Source organism: Varroa jacobsoni, unplaced genomic scaffold (genome assembly GCF_002532875.2).
Source record: "Varroa jacobsoni isolate VJ856 unplaced genomic scaffold, vjacob_1.0 contig02568, whole genome shotgun sequence".
NCBI lineage: Eukaryota > Metazoa > Arthropoda > Arachnida > Mesostigmata > Varroidae > Varroa > Varroa jacobsoni.
Genome location: NW_019214843.1, coordinates 21,052 through 37,180, shown reverse-complemented (window position 1 = coordinate 37,180; position 16,129 = coordinate 21,052). Strand labels below are relative to the sequence as shown.

General features: G+C 39.2%; 1 long non-coding RNA gene across 1 annotated transcript; it reads left to right on the top strand.

Annotated features, from left to right (window-relative positions):
* Positions 1 to 3,710: 3,710 nt before the first annotated feature.
* On the top strand, positions 3,711 to 9,463 carry LOC111272551 (uncharacterized). The gene is made up of 3 exons (XR_015315770.1): positions 3,711 to 3,827; positions 7,749 to 7,951; positions 8,562 to 9,463. It is a non-coding gene; the product is annotated as an uncharacterized LOC111272551 (long non-coding RNA).
* The last annotated feature ends 6,666 nt before the right edge of the window (positions 9,464 to 16,129 follow it).

Below are 16,129 nucleotides of genomic sequence, written 5' to 3'. Positions count from 1 at the left end.
AAATGTCGGTCGCCGGCAACCTAACATAAAAGATCCCTACGTTACTAGAATTCCTAGTTGTCTTCTCCTGACAACGCGCACGAGACCAATCATGGAGTTCATCGTAGCTCCGCACGCTATATACCACACCTCCCATTGCTTTCTGCTATGCACGATCTGATGGCTGTTATCTAGAATTTCTGCTGCTGTTGCTGCCGCCAACACCGCTGCCCTCACGAGCTAACGCTACGAGTGAGAGTCATTAGCCACGCTAAAACTTTCGCTCTCGTCCGTGCGGCAAAACGCCTATGAGTAAGTGAGCACCCCGCATTCCGCAAGGGGTAGTACAGCTCACGGGAGTGAGCTCTGGCATATACTATCCTATGGACGATATCATGCGCGCCGTACGTCGTGAGCTTCGTTGCTGCCACGGGTGTGAAGGCAACGTCGTTGAGTGCACACAACGACTGCGCGAAGTTCTCTCCCCCACCATTCATATCAACGGTGGCGTTCGTTGCCATAGGGATCGGTAAAGCAACAGAGGTGCCACTTCTTTCATACCCCGCCATCTACCCCTATAACGCCCTGTCGTTTCAAAAAGGGGAAGGCAAGATGTTGAGCGTCAGCAATTTGAGCCCCATCGTTGTAGTCTTGATAGATGTCTGATGCAACGCAACCATCTTAACAAGGACTCAGTAACTTTCATCATAAATCACGCGTACCAAAAATTTCTGCCTATCATTTCTAAATTGTGTAAGGGACTAAGACCAGGGCATTGTAATCGATCACCTGCGAATTTCGGTAAAAAAGATCCATTATATGCATATCTCATACTGGGAACTGTGCATTTGGATTCTCAGCGGCCAGCCATTTTCATGTCTAACTCTGTTTGTAGCGAATGGAAACGCATGGAATTCATTCGGTCTTGTCCGTGCCGACGCATTTTTAAGGTATAAAAGAGCCAACATCATATCGTCCACGTCATCATCGGCTTGCTAAATAACCTTTATAATTTAGTCGACCAAAAATATTTATCGCATTTAATGGAAATTAGGCTTCTGCTAGCCTGAATCTTCTAGTTGCAAGTAAACTGAAAATTTTCAGTAAATAGGTCCATGGACTGATAGGGATGTTTGACTCGTTATTACTTTATAAAAAATGTAATGAATAAGTCAAAAGCAGCAGAAACAGGTTGCATGGGAGGCCAAATATCCGACTCAAAAATTTAGGAAATAACAGACTGGATTTCTTTTCGTTGTCCAATGCCTATGTCACTTGTACCTGGCAAGTGCTGATTAAAGAATACAGGGAGAACATTCTAGAATGAACGATTAATAATACTTCAGGCCACACCTACCTAGCCGATTTAAAACCGTACTGTTACGGCAGTACATATTGAAAACAACCACAAATTGCCTTAACAAAAGCGCCTTTCAGCCTATCGCATTTTTTTACGACAGTTCATTTTTGATATAGAATCTCTTAACTTTAGGCATAACCGTTTTAGGAAAAAGCGTTCCTCGTCCAAGCGAAGCTAACACCTATCACTGTTATGACGACAGCATCTCTCACCCGACGCGGACAAACACTTATAAATGTATGAATACAGTGGGCCGTAAAAGGACGTGCAGGCTGTACTTCAATGTCAAACAACTGTACAATTAAACAAGGGGAATATTACCTGAAGTAGATTGCCGTGAATTTTTCTTTCGCATGCAGATGCTTCAAGCATTTTTGTTCTAATATATATAAAACGTACACTCTAGATGTATCGCTCAACAATTCGTCAGTCTTTGTTTCCTAAAGAATTTCCAGAGTTATCTAAACGAGAAAATAATTATATCACTTAACTTTTCCTAACACAACTAGCCTCACTGCAATTGCCTTTTGTTGAGTAACAACAATCTGCGTAATGAAGTCTGTTTTCCACCTGCCATCAGAGCTTCATCCTTCACCCACCTGTTGTTAGCATCATCATATAACGGTATCGAATATGGGCGCAATAGAAGTTGACTGATTGGCCGCTGCTATTACCGTTGACACTTTGGCACTTATATATTATATATATATAATTATTATATATATATATATAGTTATTATATATATATAATTATATATATATATATATAATAACTCATATATTATGTTGATTTGCTTTGAAGGGACCTCGTAAATTCCATTACAAATCATTCCAGAAACTAGAGTAGCTTGAAGATCACCTCTAATCAGTTTAGGTATACGTTAATTATTAATAATTTGAATGTTTGTTAGTAACCTCAGCAGTTATGTTCAAGAGCTCCTGTTCGGAAATCAGCCTCGAGAAGCAGCTTGTTTTAGAAATCTGAAGCTTGGCTATTAAATATACTCCCACGGTTTTTCCGACTCCACATCCTATAATAGAGTGTGTCTGCGCAAGTAGCTGGGTGTTCCGACTCATAATAAAAAATTAACTGGAACTTCGTCGACATTTAGACGACCATAACTCTCATCCTCCTCAACAAATGTTCTAGCTGTTTTGCTGATATTATTTTATTCGCTTTATTTCGACAGTGGCAATAAACGTTCTCGAAATTCGACCCATACATTAGTCAACTATTAATCTTGAAGATGACATTCATTCTTCAAACTATCACCAGCCGTGATGATTGCAAAACCTTCATAATTACACTACCAAGGACTGAGGTATTAGGTACATAATCGTAAAAGGCTAAGCAATCTCCTTTGATATAGGATAATAAAGCATTTAATTCACGAACGAGCATTGTTCAATGCCCCAGCTACAATAGTTTGTTGAACTACGACAATCGGTGGCCTTCTTCTGCGTACGCATCAGTGTGTATTACGTACAGTTGTAGCTCAATTCTACTGCTTTTTTTCCTCCTGATAATACGAATTTAAATATGTCCAAATACAGTATACTCATAATATATGACGAAAAAGTACCGAGTCAACACGTTGACATTCTACTACAGTTTGCTAGAATATTGAAAAAAGCGTACAGATTTCAATAAGCGCAACAGTAAAGCAAAAAAACCGACAGGGGCGATTAGTTTTAAGATGCGAAAACGGGACGCTTGCGTCAATCCAATGCGAAATAGCACGTCGATGGTCGAACGCTTCGAATGACAAACAACCTATCGTTGACAATTACATCCGATAATATCTATAGGATCAAAAGGGTGTGGAGAACTCGATAGATCAATTAAGTTCGGCGGAACCGGAGACAAAATAAATGTCAATAAAGGTTGTTCCAATTAATTCAATAATACTCACTGTATTCTAATTTACCGAAAATATTTGCTAGTCTCAATAGGCCTCAAGTAGAGAGTTGTACACAGCAAACGTTTCTAGGAACAGCTTTACAGTTCCAACGTTATTACCCGATTTGTACCGATCCTACATTCTACGATTAGGCGCATTATATTATATACTGGCAGATATATATATATATATATGGCACATAGTAAATGCCTAAATTGACTTCGTTTTTTCTAAGGTTCAATTTTTCCATAAAAATTATGGATCAGTCCCCATTATAATTGTTATTGGTTTGCATCGATGGTGTCTACCAAACTAATTTTGCTAACAAATGCCTGTTTCTCAACGTCGATTTTTTAATGAATATGCAACACTTAAAAATAGATGTTAAGACCCATATTTATAAAAAAGAAAATGACCTAATAAAGGATATATGTATATATACATATATCAGTTGTAAAAACGTTAACAACGACAAGAACCATTGCGACATTAGTAGTACTGCTAGCGCCATCTATTCCATCAGTAAGCGAACGAATGTGTCCCCTGCGAGTGGCCTTACCATTACCTTTCCATGCATTGCGCCTTCGGTAAGGACAGTCTTGTTTTTCTCAAAAATGTACACGCACACAGTGTGATCACTCCTGAGTGATAAGAGCAGTATCAGGCAATCGTAGGTGATCTAAACGCTTGTCCCTTCGCTAGGAAAGGATAAGCCAGTTCATATTCAGTGAAGTAACGCAGGGGTATTGATTTTGTGATCACATTTGTATATTCATTCAGTGTCCTAGGTAAAGTGTAGGGCACTTACATGGAGAGGTTTTCGGTAGTGGCCACTGCGTTTAGTTGGAACCTGTGAAGTGACAGACCTATCAGAGGTAATGAAATATCAAGCTACTAAGTAGCATACGTAAAAGCGAGTGGGTTGGCCGTCTAACTGATTTTGGCTGTTGGTACTGTTGATACACGCAGTTATATACTGCGATACCCGGTATAGTAAGTTACTGCTGCTAAAGCAAAGAACTACACGCATCGACTTAAAAATGCTCGACCTATAGATACTATGCACGTAACGAATGAATAAAGTGCAGAATATCTACCTTACGGGTGGTGTTCCGATTCTTTTGATGGCTTGTTCTAGTCATCATCAGGATACCTGGAGGCCAAGGGAACTCCCGGTACACCTACCAAAGAGCCTACCCTATCTCGTAACAGAATCATACATTTGAAAGTATCAGTAAGATACACACACACACACACACAAACATCGTGAAGACACGTGCGTGAAGCCAGGAGAAGAGTGGTTCGGTCTAGCCCTCTTAGTCCCACTTCAAAATATACGTTTCCAAGATGCACAGTATCAGGAGAAAAAAAGAAAAAATAGCAAAATAACTAAATCATCGCGCACAGTGGATCGTCGGGCAGATACAATGTGAGGGACTCCCCTGAAATAAATATCAGAACACAGTATGGTCATCTATCTGATAGTAACTAGGGATAGATGTCACGTTGTAGTTTCTCTGGAAGCGAACGCTGCTAGCCGTCAGCCAAGAAAGCCAAGGAAGAGCTTTTACATGATCGTAACAAAAATAACAATCTATAAGTAGTAGTAAAAGCCATCGAAAACACTGTTTAACATCCATCTACCAGTCCACCACTACGGGTTTCTTTAAGAAGCCATCATTCGAATAGCAGTTTATTGAACTGTTACTCAAAATACTTTTATCCAAACATTTGTGACGATCGTAGATTACCGTTAGGTCGTCATGCGGTTGACTGCGCAGAAAACGGATAGTTTTCTGCCGTCTGCCGACAAGTTTATTCGTGCTCCATTAACACCGTTGGTAACCGCCCAACCATTGTTAATTTTAACATCGTATGGATACAAAATCTACAAATAGATTTAGGTAGATAATCTCATTTTCATAATATATATAATGAATAATATAACTTAGAATTCTCGATCGATGAATAATAAATTTGAATTATATGTCGCTAGCGCGGTTCTTTTATCGAAGATTGGGAGATCCTAAACGTGCCAAGGTATCTATTCTGTTATTCATTAGCACAGTTAAGTTATGCAAACTAGGTTAACAAGCAATTCTCGCGTCGAATAGCTCATGAATGCCATCGACGACGCGTTTTTTTTTTTTCGCTGTTTTTCCCTACAGCTGAAACAGAAGCTCTGTCACATGTGAACTAAAAACAGATCAGTAATTAAGAAGGTGACAGACTCGGGGGTGCCATGCAACAGAGAATCTATTCATAAAATTGTTTCATGTGATCAATCATTTGTAGTAGAATAATCGTAATTATATACTACGTTAAACGAGGCGATAAGAGTGCTAACGTTGACAGTTCAAATGAATAGAGAGGTACTGACCTATTGGATCAAAAATTTGATTACTAATGCGTTTCATTTGATAATGGTTGCGGGGGTGCTGCGGGTAAGCATGTGACATCATATTCTGGCTGCTTTGACTATAAACGTTTGTCCACTTTTGTACGAGGCTCTTGCGCGAAAAGATATCACTGGCTGAAATGGCGATTGTAGACGTACGTGAAGTGAGCCTCGGGAAAATCAAAGAGCTTAGCAGGAGCGTATTTTGTTTTGAACAGAGAGCTTTTGAGGTATTTGTGATCAGACGACTTTAAACTAACGAATAATATACAATATACGCATTAACGAAAACCGCGAATCACCATTTGTGATGGGCTTCCTATATAAATATAAGAGAATTGTGTAAAAGACCTGAGGAATGCACTTGGCCTAAATCTGAAAAAATCCATTTTATTTTATAATATATAATTTAGTTAGTCGTCTTTGTCCAGAAACTTTCGTTACTAATCTAAACTGTATTTTCGGCTGAGTTTGGAAAACTTCACAGTAATTTTCACACAGTTAAGTTTAGGTTCACGTAAAACTTTAGTATTCAGACTACCTGTTTTTCTAGCCAACTTCCGGAGCGTCTGTGTTAAAAAAAAAAAAAAGATAACGAATGTCATCTGACCGCTGACGGCACGAAAACAAATCAGAAATCATGGCAAACAGGATACGAGTTAGGAGAACTCGAGGCAATCAAAAACCAAAACAGGGTTGTTCGAGATCGACGGAATAATAGCGCGGAATATAAATGGATTACAAAAACAAGTGACAAGACTATAAAAATCATTTAGCTTCCAGTACTGAATGCTTCTAGAGAAACGGGTTTGAGCTAGGATTATTATTATTAACAGATGACAACGCAAATGAAGTACTACTTCAACTGACACTAAATCCTTTCTAAAATGAAATTACTAGTTTGGATGCCCAATGTACATCTCTTTGGATGCGTCGTCATATTAATCTTGAGTATGGGAACATTAAGAACTTTAAGATTGGCAATGTTGTCACTGTACCGTGTTATAGGTCTGTTGGAGAAACTATAGATGAGTCCGGTAATACCCACCCTGGCTAAACTTTGTAGTGGGGGAAAATGCTAGATGCTATACCAAAAAGGTGATTCTGAGAATTTGTTTACACAGTAGAAATAGCCAAAGGCCCTTTAGGGATCTATGCTCGGTACGGCTCTGCAAATGCTCGAACGACTTCAGTATATTAAATACTATACGAATATCTAGACAGTACGCACCGTAACTTCATCTTACAACAGAAGAAACCATGGGTCGAAAAGTCGTGCAAAGCACCTGGGTCACCCCATACCCATATGCTGTGGGCGTGCAGCAGGTTCCAGATATCCAACGCTACCAGAAGGTCATAGCGGTACATGGCCTAACGTACGAAAACACCAAAACTATGGGGCATCCAATTGCACCTGAATTTCCGGATAGTGAATTACAAGAAAGTACTTTCGAGCAGCAATAGGCACACGGTAAAGTAAAGGATTCTTTAGCGGAATAAGCACAATGTCACACTAATGATAGTTCAAGATCATACCGATGATGATGGAAACTCTTCCAGCTAAATCGATTTAATATAGAAGACGGCTGAATTGGAAAAGTAATAAGCAATCCGAATCGATACACATCCAGTTTTGGTGGAAAACAGTCATAGACTTGAACCTGCACTATATAGCTTTCAAATAACAAATGTTGAAAGTGCCTACACACCGTCGCGTAGACAATATGAAAAAAAAAAAAGAGCCTCGGGAGGTTTAGAAATAACGATTAAAGTGTAGTAATATAGATAGGAATCGCTGACGAAACGTGTGCCTTTAGAAATACGTGCGATACATAAATGTACACTTTTTCGCTTACTATGACAACGATGGAATAAACTTACGCGAAGTTCAGCAACAAGAAAGACGCGACGAACCTGGGAGTTTAGTACCTAAAGCATTCGTTGAGAAAAGTTAGCCCGAAGCTAGAACGGCGTACCACACGAGCGTAATACAGAAAAATGCTGATATTGATTGAGAAAAAATACCGACTATTGATGTATATTAAGCTATAACTTGGTCGTTATTACCGGTTAATGTTTGCCTTGTTTTTATCTTTCTGAAACTCCTAAGCTGCGAATTCTCTCCAGATACAATAATTCGGACAGGTTATCGAACACGGCTATTGATATTGAAAGTATCTACAGTTTAAAATCGATTAAACAAAAACTAGGTGTTTTTGCGCGGAAGCTCTTCATATCTACATGCGGAGTGCACACCTGGATGCCGCTTTCGACATGAAATAGCACAAAGGATATTTGCATAAGCATTAGAAGGTAATTCTACACAACCCCATGACAAACTTTTCTTTATGTTTCGATTTTTGCGCCCGGTATCGCCGCTAGGAATTCAGTCAGGCAGCTGGCTTCCAGCTCTAGACGCGATCTATCAATATTTGGGTTCGAACCTAGACAACAACGTGTCTCTAAGATTAGCGAAAAAGTAGTTCACCCACTAGGCTATCACGAGGACCCCCCAAACTTATATACAATACAGTAGGATTCTCCAATATTCCAAAACAAAGTTAAATTTTTTCAGATTACTTAGTCGTTATCGGAACTGATTTATGACTACAAGTCTTCTGTTAACAGAGATTCAGATGAAATCTAAATCAGAAACGTCTTATTTCCTATTTTTCAATCCAGTATTTTTTTAATGCTTTAGGAAGGGACTCCATCTCAAGAGACTTTGCAAAGAAGTGTTTACCCTTTGGTACAACGCAAATAGTTCTGAGCTTGATTTGAGCAAATATCTCTGAGAGATTTATTTCCCTTTGTTTGGTTGTTTTTTTACCGTTGCATAATTGACCCACAAAGACTGAGGTGTTAATACTCAATTTTAAAAATATGTCTCATTACATAAAATTCTATTTTCTCACTTTTCCAGGGAAGTTAAATTGAGAACGGTAACACAACTCACGATCATGTGTGGAAACACATTCGTATATATACAAAGGCTACTTTTATATGATACGATATTTTGCATGTAAGTCCACCTACGGATAACTGACGCTGTTTATATTTTGTTTGTCTAAAGTAGTATTCATTGAAGTGTCTCTCGCGAAAAGCTGCCGTCAATGAATACATATTCCGTTATCTATTATTATATATCTACATGCGGATAAGTAGGCAATGTCTGACGATAGCTGACAATGCGATACAGAATGGATTATTTGTTCTCTGCTGTAACGCCTGTGCATTGACGCATACGTCGGAAATCAAATCGACTGCCCTACAACGGCAAAGGACCATAAAAAAACTATGTTTTATCAAAGCTATCTAGTAGAAAAGACCAAAACTATTTGTGTATAGCGTGTGTGCCTCAACAACTGTTATGGGGCTATCAAAATTGATGCTCAAGTGTAGAATGCACAGATAGTATATGAGTGTTTCGCTGCTTGCGCAACGTATGTCGTATAGTCATAATGATGATTTATCAATCCCATTGCAAAGAATGGCAACTTCCAATCAAAACTATGTGCATATCTTCAACGATTATTGTTTGCATTTGTGTCTGGCGTTGTTATGTACACACGGCGTTGACCAGCTGACTACGTTGGCAATTTATCTAAAACTGGACGTATATTTTCGTAAAGCTTCCCCGTAAAACTGTTTGGTACAACCAGTACTACTACTAGTACGCTCTAAAAGCTTAAACAAACAGCTGTAGTGATAATAAAGCTTAATGATACTGTAAAAATTACGCGTCGGGGTGGTCAAACGAAATATGAGTTCGTCAATACTACGAATAATAGCTACTAGTGTTATTCATGCTAAATAAATTCTAAGTTCGAGGCACGCGTTTTTAAGCGTATGTCTATTTTTATATTTTTCAATGTTATCGTAAATTAGGAGGGACGTAAAATTGCATTGAGTGAGGCTTGAATATTGAATTGAAGTTAGAATCTTCGCCTGCTAGCGAATCGTCAAGATTCGGCACAAAAAGTAAGGAGCTATTTTAAATGCGTTATGAAAAAACTGCAACAGAAGAGTCAAAGATGTCGCTTTCAAACAACAACGCGTTAGAAGATTGCTGGGCCTTCCAATTTCTAACTTAGTTGGACAGTTTTGTCGAACGTCATGTACTGTGCGGGCCTATCAATTTTTGTGGCGTTCTACGATTGACTACATTTAATATAATATTCAAGTCAACCTTAAATTCAAGTAGACCACTTTCATACTTTCAAATCTTATAACAACTTACCCCTATGGTTACGCGTCCGCTAAAAGAAACGTTTAGTTCAAAATGTATTCGTTTGTTCTATTTTTTTTGGAATTTTTTTACCTTAGATAAAACATAAATAAATAAAAGCATCCGGCTAATGTCATTTCATTTTCGTCACGAATAAGATAGTTTGGAGTTGCGTCGTAATTCTCATCATCGTAGATTTGAGTAGAGCAAAAATCCGGTCGATTCGAAGAAGGGGGACCACTGCATGGATCTATGGGTCGAAACAAGGTGCCTGAGGCGGAGGTAACGGAGACTTCGTCCAACAAGAGTTTCTAGCAGAAACTCATCAGAACGCAACAGCGACACACTTGACGGCCTCTTTATACAATGTTTTTGGCAGAAGAATTTACAGCCGATAAGCAGTCGTTCGTAGTATCTCCCCGAACAGGGCAAGCGGAACGGCGGAAAGAAATTCGGTTGTTATAGCTTGCTCGATAGCCCCGTTGGGAGAATACCCAAAACGGACGGCGCCGCTTCTACATATGTACACTTGTGCAAATGCGGTATAACTCTACGATTAAGAAGGACTCTAGATCCTGCAAGGATAGCTGCTTTAGGGGGTGACTGGGCGGAAACTTATCAAAAAGAAGTTTTCCCCTTATTTCTAGTGGGAATCTGACGGGGATATAGATATAGAAGAACGTCTTCACGGCAGAATTGGAAACGTGGAGATGGGGCCTTAACGTGACAGGGCCTTCACGGTCACTTTACAGTTCGTCATGACGAAAAACGGCAGTACTCAGATCACAATAGTGACGCGGTCTTGCGTGGTTGCCCTAGAAATGGAACGTGTCGTACGCACAGGGTGCAGTCCCCTCAGCACTTTAGCCTGCCTTTGTCAACACCCAAAAGAAACAGCGAACCTTTCACGAAGGAAATAGGAGTCCTCCTTTCAAACCTGCCCTTCTACAATTGGCGGCGTTGCATTCGTTCGTCTACTTTATTGTTTTTCTTCAATTCAGCAAAATTAGTCATATTTCACGTTAGTTCAAGACGGTACTTATATAGGTTAGATACTATGCCCGACTGAGTAGAGGGACTTTAGGCAACTCGTTGTATCTCCTCACATTAGCCCACTGTCCACCCGAACATCCAATGTAGGCAAGCAGCATGGCATGCCGTTCACACAGATCTTATCCAGCATATACATAAACGCGAACAAAGTAAACTCGACGGCCCCTGAAAATGTGAAGCCCTTCATAACGGTAAGTCTGACCGTAGTATAGGGTAGGAAGAAATGAGTATTTGACCAGTGGTCCCCTCGTTTTCCGCAGCCATAACAATGTTGATGTGTGAGATTTGCTGCTGTGTCTGGTGTCTGTCGCTCACTTCCTCCTTTTCCTTTATTTGCTAGCCTCTTTCCACATTTCTGTTCCCCTTCCTCTTTCTCTTCAAAGTTCTGACCATCTCTTTTCTGCTGTAGCGCCTTTTTGATCTAGGATTGGATGCGAAGAAACGCCTGACGTGGCAGCGCCTGACTCGTTCGTATCTGAGGTTACCCTCTTGGTTTTGCCTCTGTTTCGTAGCAGAAACCGAAAGAAGAAGGGCCCCAGAAAAGGTGTGACTGGCTGGAGCTTGTCAGTTGTGCTATCTTTTATGAGGAGGAGACGCCAGCCCTGCACGACAGCATTGAGCCGCTACGACAACGTACATAATGCCCATAATGTCGTGCTTTCATTATAGAAGAACAATACTAGGTTGACTGCTGGAAACAGATGCTGGCAGTGCCAACACTGCGCATGTAAACTGTATGCGATATTTGTTGGGTAGTTTGGATATTGTTTGGTCACTGTTGTTGATTGGGATGCGGTTATATGGGCTATTTACTGTTGTTCCAACAGCACTAATTTGGTAAAATGGCTGAAAAAATCTGGTGTTAATGGCGTGGATTTGAGTTGTTCTATGCCTGAACATCAGTTCACTTAAGGTCTACATCCAAAGCACCGAGTGGCGAACTGCAACTGTTTTGTTCAGTTAAAATGTTTACTAGCTTATTTCAGTCCAAACATAGGTGCAGAGTAAATATGATTATAACATCAAATAGAATTGTCGACTGAGACAGTGTACATGCAGACCGCTGTATTGCAGAAGTGGGTCCGCGTCATTTTTTTAGGGGGCTGAAACTGCGATCCGGCATACCAACATTTTGTGTATGCCAAATAACTATGTCGAGAAAGCGCTTTTTTGTAGAAGGTATTTCGTATCGATAATCTACGAAGAAGGTGAAAAATTCGTCAATTTTTAGGTTGCAAGACATAATTCTGGGATTAAGCCGGTATCTGTATCTTACAGCCATATTTTAACTGTAAGCAATAATTAACTAATTAGCTAAAGGACGGCTAAAGTCAATAAAAATGTATTGTAGTGAAACCCTGATTGTTAAATCGCGTCGATTCATATATGTCATGTCATAAAACGGAAAGCGGAAGGACACTATTCTATAGCTACCCAAATGCGATGATCCTTCATGACACTGATACACGTCAGGACTAGTTACTCCATTTAATCCATGTCGATTATACATGTTAGCCCTTGCTAACAGCCTCTTCGCATACGTTAGTTATACGCACATCTCAAGAAATCAAAGCAAATGTCCCCGCCCTAGAGGCAGCTTCCCTGTTGTATCGTCTTGCTATTAAACGTACGCCAAGAACAAGCGTTATATAAAACGCGGCAAAGGTTCAATGGATAAATGCTTAATTTGGCTGAAGGAACTCAACCCAACGCAGCCTGCAATTCAAACGTTGTTTTTCCAAAAGCAAGTAAGATCAAAACGATTTTTCAAGGATGCTAATTTTATAGATGCATAGCGTGAAAAGGATGTCTGATTATGTCGCAACTTCGATACGCCGAACGTAATATTTAGCTTGATCCAACCTCGAGCACACAGTCCGAGTACGTGGGTACGTATAAAAGGCTTGAATACAGCACGAATACAATAGTTCTGCCTTCGAAAAAGCGAACGTAGTCAATAATCTTAAAAAAGTAACTAGAAGATTTAGCCATTTGAGCCTTATAAACGCACAGCCTAAATACAAGATCTTATCCAGCTTGACTTAACTTACTTGCTGTTTTTACGGATATAAATAGGAGGGATCTATTCAGGTAGAAAATATGTATATAAGAACTGAAAAAAATGCGGACTTTTTTAGGAGTGTGGAGGATTAAAGTTGAAATGATCTATAATAACACACAGATCTATAATAAGAAAAAGGGTGATTAACAACCAGAACAGATGAGTTTATATGAGGAGATATTTAATATTTTACTGTAAATAATAGTACTGCGCAATGGTACATCATAGCCCACTGGAGGGCGCCTACGGCAACGCCGCGTCTGAATATCAATGAGCACATTTATAAGGTCCATTTTGGTGTGACATCTCAATAAGCCTCATGACAATAGCCTTAGTAGTAGGGAAATAATAGAATACATCCGACTATCGCTATAAAGGGACACTAAAGATGTGAACACTAAAAGAGGCACCCTAAAAACTCATGTTCAATACGATTGAAAGGAAAATCTCTAATAACGGATGCCCAAGACTAATAATGACTGAAAGACTACGATGACTACATCCTGGTTTATTATCGGTTTTCACGGCCTTTACCAAGGCCATTCTGCCGTAGCAAATAGTACATAGTTTTTAAAATCGAATTTTTTCGTCCTTAAGATATTATTCAGTAAGCATGCTTAACTGAGGCATATTAGGCTGAATGCGCAAACTAAAATAAACCAAGAAGTATGCGTTGAGTGAAAATTAATCTTTGCCTTTTTTCGGCATAAACCTTAGACCTGTCGTCAAACTTAACACCGATTCATTGCGAATGAGCTTTTGATCAGCCTCCGTACCAGGTCCAACGTAAATTGTATTTCACCCATTTTTCTAGTATTTCAAAGAACTCTGAAGATCTTTTTGCTTTATTTTGCATCCAATGTATCAGGTTTATACTGTTATTTTAAATATCGAAGAAGCGTACCTGCTCGATATTCTTTAACTACAACGGGACATCGAAAGTAATTGGGCTATGACATTTCAGCCCCATTTTTTTAAGCAGCCGCTTCATTAATGTTTTTAATGTAATTAACGGGCAGTTTGCCTACGTCACGTTTATATATGGCTTCTAAATAAGAATAATCAAATATTAGTCGACGTCTTTTCTATAAACATTTTCAACAAAACTACATTTCTAGGAGAGGACCTACTTATTTAGGGTAGTGATATCTTTGATATTTACAGTCCCCTTTCGTTGCTCATATTACAGCGACAAATCGTAGTCGAATGGGAACCCAATTTGATTTGGTTGCCAGACAGGTGGATACGTAGCCGTTTGACGACTACACATTCAATGAAAACCCCGACCAACAGGAACACTATAATCGTCGATTTCGTAAGAATGCTGAAAATATAAATAGATACAATTTGTTACGGTGTAAAATCTTTAAGGCGTGGCACCTACTCGGAATTTCACAACTCTGGTCTTCTTCAGCCGCAATTCGATAGTATGATTTTCCGGTCATATGTTTCCAGCACGAGCCCTATTTTCGTAGACAGCTAATTCAGTAACTTAGTTAAAACTGATTGCCTGCTTAGTCATTACGAGCTTCGGCTACACCGTTCCATTTAATGCAATTGCTCCTTTTGATTCGCTTCGGTAGGAGTCGTTACGTCACTAGCATTGACCCAGATGTAGTGATAGATATAAACATTAAACTGAATTAGTCATTTAGTATCTGTTTTTTTCCAATGCTTTCCCACATTTGAAAATGCCAATAACAAATGGTTATTCATTTCGTTGAAGATTTATCATTTACGGTTTCGTTTTTCTGTACCTGAACCGCGTTAATGCCAAAAGAAGTAAAGGCTACGTATTAGGTCCACAAGTCATGCAAGAATATGCTCTAGAAAGGTGTCTCAAACTTGACCAAAACCCATACTGAATATTACCCAAAAAAAGTCGGAGTATTAAAATCGATAGCTATACGCGCCAGCCTGATTATGGTTCTCATGGGCGGTTCCGTATGGGTAAAGATATGGCTGCACCGGTCCGCACTCATTGTAGCTTTTTACACAGCTGTGCATTCATGGTTTGTTTCTAAGATCGAAGTCAAATTGGATCGCAGCAATCGCCTACCACTGTAGGAAAACCACTGTTTTTATGTTGCTTTAAAAGGTACAAGTTTATAGCACTAATTAAGGCGAACGAATTCCTTGCGCAAGTGCTGTCTTTAAACGGATGAAAACTTACTTTTAGCGCATATGCGAGCTATGAATCGGTTAAAAAATTCTGATATATCTGAATACGACGAACTTACCAAACAAAGCTCTTGGATCATTTCAGTTAGTGGTCCTCAATCCGCATGATTTCGGCTGCGATGTTCGACATGGTGTATAGGCCGGAAGACTTTCATTTGTGGTTCTAGTTATAGATATGCGTCTCATGGGCCTATGTTCAATATGTTGTGTATTCTTGCAACAGAGTTGAAGCAAAAGATACTGCGATTGCAGTTACCGCAGAACATGCTGGGCGCATGTAATAATAAAAATATAATTTGATTTACGATAAATGTTTACGCTTTTGCCCTAATTTACATTTAATGCACCTGTTTAGCTAAAATTAAAGAAAAATAATTAAAAATAAATAGACATCAGAGACTTAATAAACCGTTCAATATCAGCCAGCCTCAGACACACATGATATGTATGATAAGGGAAATATATGCAACCTATGAATGCCATTCCCGTCGAATCACAGGTATAGACATGTTCTTTTTTTTTCAAAGAACGTAATATGTATCAGACTAGATGTTCACATCGGACTTTTGAGAACTAATCAGAAGCACCCATCGAGCCTTCCAGTGAAGCAGTTACTCAACCAATTAATGGAACAATTAATGGCAAAAACCGTTCCAAAAAAACGAAAAAAAAAGACTACTATGTAATACTATACAGTTCCATATCAAGTTCTTTGGCAGTGCCGTACTGATGAACTTGTTTTGATACGACCTCTTAATTTACCTATACTCGTAAACACTTCTGGCTTAAGTTCTTAAATAGAAAATATGATCGTACAATCATAGACTGATACCTCGAGCTAGCTATTGTGATATTTTTGTATAAGCCAGAAACTCGTTCATCCTAGCCATTACTTGGGATTTCATCCATTTCTCGTCTCAAAGATCTTTTGGACACTTAAATTGCACATAGGAAATTACTTCTAAGG